Source organism: Sorex araneus, chromosome 5 (genome assembly GCF_027595985.1).
Source record: "Sorex araneus isolate mSorAra2 chromosome 5, mSorAra2.pri, whole genome shotgun sequence".
NCBI classification, from domain to species: Eukaryota; Metazoa; Chordata; class Mammalia; order Eulipotyphla; family Soricidae; genus Sorex; species Sorex araneus.
Genome location: NC_073306.1, coordinates 184218134 through 184229796, shown reverse-complemented (window position 1 = coordinate 184229796; position 11663 = coordinate 184218134).

Sequence of the window (11663 nt, the reverse complement as noted above, 5' to 3'; positions counted from 1 at the left end):
TTTAACAAAAACCTTTTGTTAAATGTTCACAATTTATATCTCCAAGTCTTATCTACCGCTAAAATTAAAAGTCAGCCTTTTATAAAGCTTGATTAAGATGTATCTTAAAAATGTCCCGTGGCATCTTGCTCAAATAATTGACCTGAAGCTTCCATTTCCCTTGTTTCGTTTGTCTTTTCTGGACTTCATTTTCTCACCTATGATATGAGGGAACGGCGCCAGAATTTTCCTCCGGTTCTAAACTTTGATGGTTCTGAGTGAAAACAGGTGGGGAAGCCAGGAGAAGGCTGGTAACCTCATGCCAAAGACGGTGCTCACTCCTCACTAGTTCCAGGCTGGCTGGGAGCTGGAACTGAAGCAGCCCAGGGTCACTGCTGCCTTTTCGTCTGCATCACCGTGGATGTGGCTTGAAGATCAGGGACTCGGGGAGAGTTCCAGGGTGGAGCATCTGCCCCGCAGACACGAGGCTGTGAGCCTGCTTCTTTGGCCCACCACAGCCAAGAGGGAGACCCCAGTGAAGAGCAAGCAGTGTGCACAGAAACGGGCCGGGGGGATAAGGGAGGGGTTGAAGGCCACATTCAGGGGTGCTCAGGGCTTACTTCTCAGTGGTACCTGAGGAAGAACTGGATTGGCTGCAGAGAAAGCAAGTGCTTTACCCCCTAGATTATCTCTCCAGCCTGGATTTTGTTTTGTTTTGTTGCCATGTTGGTTTCTGATTTCTACTCAGGAATTAAGCTGATTTCTGATTGCTGATCCTTCACCATCCATTCAACGGGGTCTGAAGACTCCCTTGAATCAGCAATTATGTATACTACATTAACATAAAGGAATAGTGGGCCCTTTCAGTCACATAAAGAAAAGATATTTGGGGTCAGGGAGATAGTATAGCAGGCATTTGCCTTGCAGACAACTGACCCAGGGTCAACCCCCAACACTACCTATGTTCCCCTGAGCACCACCAGGAGTGATCCCTGAGTGCAGAGCACAACCAGGCCCAGAAACGAACAAAAATTAAAGGGCGTATGTCCGAAAGTCCCTCACTTCCACACAACAAAGGAGTTTGAGCTGATAGGAAACAATGCAGCAAGTATAAACTAACTAACTAGTTCGGTAATGCTGTGGTATTGACATGTTTGTTCTCTTGGATTCATGACACCTCAACAAAGTTCAATGTTAACTCTGGGCTGGAGAGACGGCTCAAAGAGTCACAACACATGCTTTGCATGCAGAAGGCCCAGATTCAATCCCTCGCACCACATGGTGCCCCAAGCACCACCCAACAAAGAACAAAAAGCAATGAAGTATTATATGTTCCATCTAGGGGCCTTTTTAACTTCGGACACTGGACTCACTGTTGTATCTTGAAAAGCTCCAGTTACTCTCTGCTTGCTCCCGCTCCTTAAGACAGGAGCCTTTTCCGCAAGGTGCTTGAAACAACTCAAGTTGTAAGCAATTACGGGGAAAGACAAGCCCTCCCAATGGCCAGGGCTTCACTAGTGGAGTTCCTCCCCAGCGCCGACCTGCCTTGCAACACCCACTTCCCATGACAACCAAGAAGTGCAGCACAGACGCAATCGCGTGCGACTTTGTCTCCCGATCATACTCAAGGCCCTTCTTGCAAAATGGGGATCCGGGCTCACTTCCTCCCGATGACGGACAGGGCTCCAGACGGGCTTGTTACTGCCTCACCAAGCAGGACCAGACACTGCAGCCAGGGCGAACGTTCTCCGAGACGTCCTCTGATCTTTTTCACCCTGGCTTCCCTCCCACTTGGCTCCGTCTCCCGGAGCAGGAGAATCATTTCCATTCTCAGACTGTTCCATTTTCCCTTGGCTGCCTTCCTCCTCCCACGGGGATTGTTTGCTCTCAGCCATCAAAGAGTCAAGCTTAAACATAAGGAACACGACTTCAGACCCGTGTGACTGGCAGAGAGAACACCTCCGTCTGTTCTCCACAGCCCTGCCGCACCCGTGCCTGGAGTGGAGGGGAATGTAGTAGCAGGCAGGAGTGGGGCCCCGCTGTCTCACTTCCTGTCAAGAGACTCATCATGTCTTCACTTACTCAGGGACTTTTTGACCTGAATATCCCTAGTCGTCATCATCCTTACAAGAACCACTGCCTGGATCCCCAGGTTTTCTGAAAAAATAAATAAATAAATAAATAAACTCCTGTTTTTCAAAATCTTCCTATTGAGCTGGAGAAACAGTACAGCGTGTAGCATGCTTGCCTTCACAAAGCTAAACCTGGCTCGGTCCCTGGCACCTCTCCCTCACCCCACCAGGAGTGATCCCTGAGCACAGAATCAGGGGCACTGCTGGATGTGGCCCGACTTTTTTTTTTTAAGTTTCCTATCATTCTCCCAAATCAGTCTCAAAATTTACCTTTGGACTGTTCAACCTAATGGAAGACGATTGGATTTTTCACACACACACACACACACACACACACACACACACACACACACACACGGCCAGGGATCCAGCCCAGATTTCATGTTATCAAAGCATTTGCTTGACCACTGAACCATCTATCCAGCTTGCATTGCTTTCTTAGCCACGGTTTTTTTCTTCTTTTTTTTTTCCTTTATTTTCTTTCTTTTTCCTTTTCTGGCAGCATGGGTAAAACCAGGGCCTTCCTTGCATATTCTGAGATGTATACTTTATTAACGAGCAACCTCCCTGGTCAGAGAAAAGCATTTGATCCTTTTTATTTAAATTTTTTTTTAAGCTTTGGTTTGGTTCCCTGAGCACCAGCAGGAGTGATTCCTGATGCAGAGCCAGGAGGTTAACCCCTGGACATTTCTGGGTGTGCCCAAAAAAAATTTTTTTTTAATTATTTGGGGGGTCACATCTAGCAGTGCTCAGGGTTTACTCCTGGCTCTGTGCTCAGGAAACCATGTATGGCTAGAGGGACTGAAACTGGATGGGGCAGTTGCAGAGCAAATACTTAACCTTTCTACTCTCTCTCTAGCCTCAGGAATTACTCTCATTGGCAGATGCAATAGATATGTTTAATCTAGGTACCCCTGCCAGTACCTAGGAAACTGAGGAAATGAAAAAATACTTGGGGGAGAGATAGGACAGCCGGCAGGGCATTTGTCTTGCACTATGGCCAACTAGGGTTAGATCCCAGCACCTCCAAAGGTCCCCTGAGCACTGCCAGGAGTGATCCCTGAGTGCAAGAAAAGATATTCAGCTGGTAGAGAAGATATTATCAGACAAGTTTGTGAGACAGCCAAAATCCTAGATCCTAACTTTTCAGTAAGTCCTTGGGAAAATAGGCATTGAATACATTGAAAGAATCGATGAAAAGATGGAACTTTTGTTGGTTTTTGCTTTAATTGACCTTTACTGGGGGGGGAGAGGCACAGCTGGAGGTGCTCGGGGGCTACTCCTGTTTCTGAACTTGGGGGTTGCTGCCTGCAGTGCCCAGAGGACCACTGAATCCAACGTCCCTAAATGCGAAGGATGCCTCCAGCCCTTGGAGCTCTCACCCCAATCTGGTTCATCTCTCTTTGGTTTTTGTTTGGTTTGGGTTGGGGGCCGCACTCGGCATACTCCTGGCTCTGTGCTAAGGGATCACTCCTGGCAGAGCTCGGGTGGTGCTTGGGATTGACCTGGGTGACCTCCTGAGAAACAAATGCTCTCCCCTCCTCCCCTAACATATCTGTTTGGGGCCACACCTGACAATGCTCAGGGGTTACTCCCAGCTCTCCTGGGATCAAACCCAGGTCGGCAAAGCAAACACCTTCTCCAAAGTACTCTCTCTCCAGCCCCGCGCTGGTAACATATTCAACTGGTTTTTGCCTTTTCTGAAAAACAGCAACAGAGCTGACAAATAATCTTTTTTCGTTTGTTTGTTTTTTGGGTCACACCCGGCAATGCACAGGGGTTACTCCTGGCTCTGCACTCAGGAATTACCCCTGGCGGTGCTCGGAGGACCATATGGGATGCTAGAAATCGAACCCGGGTCGGCCGTGTGCAAGGCAAACGCCCTACCTGCTGTGCTATCACTCCAGCCCCACTGACAAATATTCTTAGTAGCATTCACTTTTGTTTTGTTTTGGTACTTGGGGGGACCACATCAGCTGTGTTCAGGGGTTCAGTCCTGGCTCTGCACTCAAGGGATCACTTCTGGAGGGCTCAGGACTGTATGGAGTGCCAAGGCTCAAATCCAAAAAAATCAGCCATGTGCAAGGCAAGCACTCTACCTGCTGTGCTGTCTCTTCAATCCCTCATTTACTTCTGACAACAGCACCTGCATGTGCTGCGATTATTATCTGAATTCACAGTGAGGCAACTGAGGCACAAGTAGCCTGCCCAAGGTCACACAAGCACTAAGTGACAGAGCCGTGGTGGACAAACCCCAGCAGTCCACTCCCCTCCTGGGGGCTTTAATTACACAGTAAAACTGACCTCATCCCCCTTCCTAAAGACACAGCTCTATGGACATACATGATTAAGGGGCCTCCATAATTAGTACTAAGGTTATAAACCATCCCCTTACTTTTAATGACTATATACTCTCCCCTTATATGCTAGGACACCTCACAAGCCTAAAGGTGAAAATTTCAGGGGAGGGGAATATTGAGCCACACCCAGCAGTGCTCGGGGGCTAGTCCTGCGTGCTCAGGGGTCACTCCTTAGGGGACTATGAAGCACCTTAACCTCTGGTACTCTCTCCCGCCCCACTCCAAAAATCCTTTTAATACAAGATCTAATGACACAATTTCCTTGGAAACTACCTAACTAGATTCTCTCACATCCTGGCTACCATACAATTCCACCCTGGCTGTCCATGTGTGCGTTGTGGTACGGGAAGTGTGGAGAGTGTGTACATGGGGTGGTTTGTGTGCATGTGTGGTGGCGGTGGTGAGTGATTTGGTCTTTCACTCCCTCCCCGACTGTGCTCCAGCGCTGCCTGAAAATCTTTTTCCACAGCTCATGAGCTCTGCCAAGTACCACGGACAGATCACGGCAGGCGCAGAGCTCCTCACTCACCATCCTGATGAACAAAATCATGAATTCAGTCCAGAAAACCTCAAGTGCAACACCCAGAGAATGCATCACTGAAACCTCCGGGGAGAGGGATGGCAGGCAGGGCCTGGCTTTCAGGGCCAAGGAGGTGACTCAGGGTCAGAGCTTTACTCTGCCTGCTGGAGCCCCAGGTCAAATCCAGGCATCCCTGGTAGTGGCCAAAAAAATGAACCAATATTTAATAATCTAGCTCTGCCAGTTACGTAGAAAGATGAACTCAGAACTGAAGGATTTGACCTCGGAGCTTCTATTTACTTACAGATTAGTTTCAAAAGTCCTCTTCCGGGGCCGAAGCGATAGTACAGCGGGTAGGGTGTTTGCCTGGCATTCGGCCGACCCAGGTTCGATCCCCGGCATCCCATATGGCCGCCTCAGCACCGCTAGGAGAATTCCTGAATGTAGAGCCAGGAGTAATCCCTGTGCATCAATGGCTGTGACCCAAAAAGCAAAAAAAAAAAAAAAAAAAAAAAGTCCTCTTCCATGAAAAGGGATCTTGGTTGCTTCCAGGCACACAAAAATTTTTCTTCATTTTTTTTTTTTGAGCCACACCCAAGGATGTTCAGGAGTTACTCCTGGCTCTGCACTCAGGAATTACTCTTGGTGGTGCTCAGGAACTATATGGGATGTGGAGGATCAAACCCAGGTTGGCCACAAGCAAGGTAAGTGTCCTACCTGCTGTACTATCTCTCTAGTCCCCCTCAATTTTTAAAAAAGCTTTCTACTGAGCCAGAGAGACAGAACAGGGGGCAAGGCACCTGCCTTGCATACAGCTATCTCTGGTTTGATCCTTGACCATATACGATCCACCAAGCACCGCCAAAAGAGATCTCTGAGCACAAACCCAGGACATTGCATGTATGGCCTAATCCTCAAACACCTAAAGCTTTCTGTTCTTCTCAGGATAATCAACAGAAATGGAAATATCAAATGAGAACTTTCTCTTAAAATCTCAGATTTTAAAAATAAAACACCAGGAGTGATAGCTCAGCGGGCAGGGCATTTGCTTTGCACATGGCTGACCCGGGTTCGATTCCCAGCATCCCATATGGCCCCCAGAGCACTGCCAGGGGTAATTCATGAGTGCAGAAGCTAGGAGTGACCCCTGTGCATCACCGGGTATGACCCAAAAAGAAAAAAAAAATACAAAAAAAAATAAAAATAAAATACTCACAAGGCTGGAGCAATAGTACAGTGGAGAGGGTGCTTGCCTTGCAATGCAGTCGACTAAGGTTCAATCCCTGATATCCCATAGGGTCCACCAAACACCGCTAGGAGTAATTCCTGAGTGCAGAGCTAGGAGTAAACTCTGCAGGCCCCTCAAAAAAATAAATAGTAAATAAAATACTCAGAGCCAGATAAATAGTACAGGAATTAGGGCACTTGCCTTGCATAGATTAGATCTGGTCCTGATTAGCTCTTCAGCACCTCTTTGTTCTCTGAGCATCAGTGAGCACCATATTCTCAGCACTCTCATTCGAAGGGTCCAGGACCTCCTGAGTCCCATACACACACACACACACACACACCACCACCACCACCACATAGATACAATTTTTCTCTAAATAAAGCTGTTGTGTAAAGCTGAGACTGAGAAATGTGTCGAAAATGGGGAAATGTGTTTAGCATGGGAACTTGGACAAGAGACTGTTGAGCGGCAGAAAACAATGCTTAACAGTCCCATTTTCTCACCAACTCCCCCTTCAGCCTGGGCCAAGTCACTTCTAGGTACAGTTGCTCCTTTGTTCATTGGACGTTGCTGGGTTTTTTTTTAACTAGATGGAGGGGTATAATTAGGTTTGTATCCATAGCCACTGCTGAGTAACAATCCCCACCAAAAACAGTTGGCTTTTATTGGGGGGTGGGGAAAGCTTTGAGTCACACCCATTGATGCTTAGGAATTATTCCCGGCTCAGGTAACCATATAGGAGGCCAGGGATCAAACCCAGGTAGGCCGCGGGCAGGTCAAGCATCTTACCTGCTGTACCATCTCTCTAGTTCCCAGAACACGGACTTTAAACAAGTACTTGCTTGAATTTGGCAGTTCACTCTAGGGCCACGCATTCAGACATCACACCATGTCGGGCACTTGTGAGATGGTTCTGACATCTGGAAAACCAAGGCCTTCCCTTGGTTTTCTCTTCCTCAAAGTTGTTCACAAAACACCCATGTTCAGAAAAGCATGAGACTAGAAGGTGCAAAGACTCCAGAAGTCTATGCAAGTCACAGTAAAGACTCAAGTTCATTGGAAAGAGTATGAATATTTGTGGCAATTTTTAGCCACCACAAGGTGTGGGGCTTGCGGGTAGTACAGAGATTAAGGCATTCTTGCACGGGGCCGGCTCCAACTCAATCCCTGGCACCATATGTGGTCCTTCCCTGCTCCCTATCCTTCCACCTGCACCCCCAACACACACACACACACACACACACACACACACAAACACACACACGCTCACAGCACCAGCAAGAGTCACTCCTGAACACACAGCCAAGAATAGCCGCTGAGCAGTGCAGGGTGTGGCCCCAAACCCAAAACCAAAAAAATTTACCACAGGAGTCCGGCACATAGAGCACCCATGGATGAGGACAGGACAGGCTGTGGAATTCTCACTTCACCAGATCTTTCAGAAATACTTTGGTGTTAGGTGCTGAAGAGAAAGCACATTGGATAAGGTATTCGTCTTGCATGCAGACACCTGAGTTCGATTCTTGGCACCCTATATGGTACCCTGAGCCCTGCCAGGAGTGATCCCTGACTAGAATAAGCCCTAAGCATTGCCGGGTGCGGCGCAAAATAAAAAAAATAAATGTTTAACTTTGGTGTTGTAGGGGCTGGAAAGATAGTATAGCAGGCAGGGCGCTTGCCCATCCCATCATCCCATCCTGTCAGCCCTCCATGAGTAATTTTTGGTCGTTTTTTTTTGGTTTTGGGTTTTTGGGTTTTTTTTTTTTTTTTTTTTTTTTGCTTTTTGGGTCACACCCAGTGATGCACAGGGGTTACTCCTGGCTCTTGCACTCAGGAATTACTCCTGGCAGTGCTCAGGGGACCATATGGGATGCTGGGAATTGAACCCAGGTCGACCACATGCAAGGCAAACACCCTACCTGCTGTGCTATCACTCTAGTCTTCAAGGAGTAATTTCTAAACAGGAGCCAGGGGTAGCCCCTGAGCACCACCAGATGTGACACCCATTCCCCCCCCAAAAATAAAAACAAACAAAAAATAAACACCCTTTGTTTTTGTTGTTTCATTGTGTTTGGGTGGTTGTTGTTTTTCCTCCCAGGTTCTTGGTTTGGGGACACCTGACAATGCTTGGGGGACCATCTGGTGCTGGGCATCAAACACAGGACTCCTGAACACAAAATTTGTTCTACCCACTGAGCAGCCCCGTGCCCTCCCACTTCCGTTCCATCACTGTAGTGATGAGCAGGGCTTGCAGGCACCAGGCTCTGCTCACGAAGGTCCTCGCTCCTTTAGCTGCACTAGTTGTGGCACGCAGGTTCTGGCCGGAGCCCCAGGGTCGCTGCCGTGCTCGCACACATGCTCACACTTCTTGGCTGTGCTGCTTGCTGGTCAGCTTTAGTTGGGCTGCTCACTGGCGGCTGCACACACCTAGCTATGGTGCAGCTGGAAGCTGGTCCTTGCGTTCCCACAGCAGAGCGGCCCAGATTATGCACGGTGCACGTGCTGGCACCAGGGATTAATTTCGCGATACAGTTCAAAGCATACATTGTCGACCACTAGGCTCTTCCTTGAGAAGTCTCTTCTGTGTGTACCTATTGGGTAAATTTTAAATTAGAACTCCAATCTGGACTAACCCTACTCCCAATGCTAGCCTCCTATCACCCTGCACCAAGGAGCAATTACCAGGAAATCAGTCATCTAAGAAGTCTTTGTGGTGGAAAAGGTTACAAAAACACAAAAACAAAGAATCCTATTAACGCCTCAAGAAGGAAAATTGGGCTGAGGTTTGAAGAGGAATCCAGGCCAAGAACCCCGAGATCTTAGAAACTGTTTTCAAAACCTTTTCTGGGGAGTCAGAGGTAGATAGTACGGCAGGTGCCTTGCACACACTCTACCTGGGTCTGATTCCTGGCACCTGGCATGGACACCCTTCAAGCATGGCCAGGAGTGACCTCTGAGCACAATGGGCCTGACCTGAAGCAAAAACCACCAAAACTCGCTGGTTCCACAGTGTCATGGCTTAGAAACTACTGTTTCAGGCGGGGTGTGGCTCAGTAGCTGAGCACTTCTCTTGCATTGAAGGCCCTGGGTTCAAATCCCAAGAACGGGGTCTGAAGCAATAGCACAGCGGGTAGGGTGTTTGCCTTGCACTCGGCCGACCCAGGTTAGATTCCCAGCATCCCATATGGTCCCCTGAGCACTGCCAGGAGTAATTCCTGAGTGCAGAGCCAGAAGTAACCCCTGTGCATCACCAGGTGTGACCCAAAAAGCAAAAAAAAAAAAAAAAAAATCAAATCCCAAGAATGAATGGTACCCCAAGTACTGTGGCAATTAACTGTGGAGCACAAGCCAGGAGTAGCCCCCCCCCCCCCAGTACCGCTGGGTGTGCTCCATTCCCCAAGAACTGTTTCAGGAGCAAGGGATGTGACCTGAGTGCAAGGCCTTGGGTTTGATCCCCTCAGTGTGTGGCCCCTAGGCACCAAGGGATAAAGATAGCCCCAATGGCCCTAATCAGCAGGAACATGCCCGCCACAAGAGTGACTTCAGGACGCCTTTCAGCATTGGTCACCTACCAACACTTCTCAATGTCTGACCTTGCCTTCTAGGCCCATACTAATCCTGTTCCGGCTAAGCGAGACTAAGGGGAGCAGTGTGTGTTCAAAAGCAGAGTCATCATGCGGCCCCGTTTCCTCCTAAACCATCCTTCAAATCAATGCTTCACTGCAACTCTGCACTGGGGCAGAGATCTCACAGGTTTAGTTTGCTAAGCCTGAGAGTTGCCATTCGCTTCTGTTTGGATAGCGTCAACCGGGATCCTTGGGTCAGTGCGGCTGACCAGGCAGAATCAAGGCTTTCCTAGGTCTTAAGCCCCAATACCATCAAGTGAAACTTTGGTCTGCCTTGGGGCCACACCAGGTGGTGCTCTGGGCTTACTCCTGGTCTGTCTCTGGGAACCAGGGGGACTGTTCAGACTATACCAGACATTGACATAGAAACGGTCCAGCTCCACAACTGAACCTCATCAAACTGCCAAGTTCCAGCTCTTTCGCTCCTGGTCACCTCAAAATTTCACAGTACTGGGGCTGGAGCAACAGCACAGCAGGTAGGGCATTTGCCTTGCATGCAGCGACCCAGGTTCGATTCCCAGCATCCCATATGGTCCCCTGAGCACCGCCAGGAGTAATTCCTGAGTGTAGAGATAGAAGTAATCCCTGTGCATCACCGGGTGTGACCCAAAAAGAAAAAAAAAAAATTCACAGTACAATCAGTCCCATAGGATCACACAGCGAATCTGATGCATATGTTGCACAGAAGACCACCAAACTTAGTTGGGGTGGGGTGGGGGGTGAGAGGGATACTGGGATCATCGGTGGTGGAGAATGGGCACTGCTGGAGGGATGGGTACGAGCATTATATGACTGAAGCACGAAAAGTTGTAAGTCTGTAACTGTACCTCATGGTGATTCACTAATAAAAAATTTTTAAAAAAAAAATACCACCAAACTCAATGAGCCTAAACAGTAACAAAGGCTCAACTAGTACCAACCAGCGCAGCAGCTCCTCAGACAATGACATCATTGCGAGATATAACAATCATCACAGACCTTTACTGATCCAAGATTTGATAACTCCATTTTTCTTGTAACAATATTAAGTAAATTTGATTGCAAGGGTGTAGACTGGGTGGTGGCTGTGAAACTGCAGACACTGGTGGAGGAAACACACACTGGTGGTGGGATTTGGTCTGGGAACTTTAATTGCCTGAAGCAACTATTATGAACTTGATAAATCACGATGATAGTCTGTCCCCAGCAGTGCACTGTAGCACTGTTGTCCCATTGTTCATCGATTTGCTCGAGCGGGCACCAGTACGTCTCCATTAGGAGACTTGTTACTGTTTTTGGCATATCGAATACGCCCCGGGGAGCTTGCCAGGCTCTGCCATGCGGGCAGCATACTCGGTAGCTTGCTGGGTTCTCTGAGAGGGATGGAGGAATCTAACCGAGGTCAGCCACATACAAGGCAAACGCCCTACCTGCTGTGCTATCGCTCCAGCCCACGATATTATTAAAAATATTTTTTTCTTACAAAAAATAAGACATACTCCTCCCCAAATTTACCCTCTAAAAGATCAGTATTCTAGAGGAGAGACACTATATTGCAATCTTGGAAGGTCGTGTACAGTAGAATTATGTTCCAAAGTATTGGAGCCAAAAAAAAAAAAAAAAATCTATGGAGCCAGAGAGGTAGTAGAGCAGGTACGGTGCTGTACAAACAAGAAGTCTGAATTAACTCCACTAGTTAACATGAAAACTCTCATCGAACTGGAATTATGAGATTTGCTCCCAGCAGAGCTTTGAAGTATAATCAAACCAGAGTTGGCCATATGCAGTGAGGCACCTCAAACCCAGTATTACCACAAAATTGCTCCCCATAAAGGT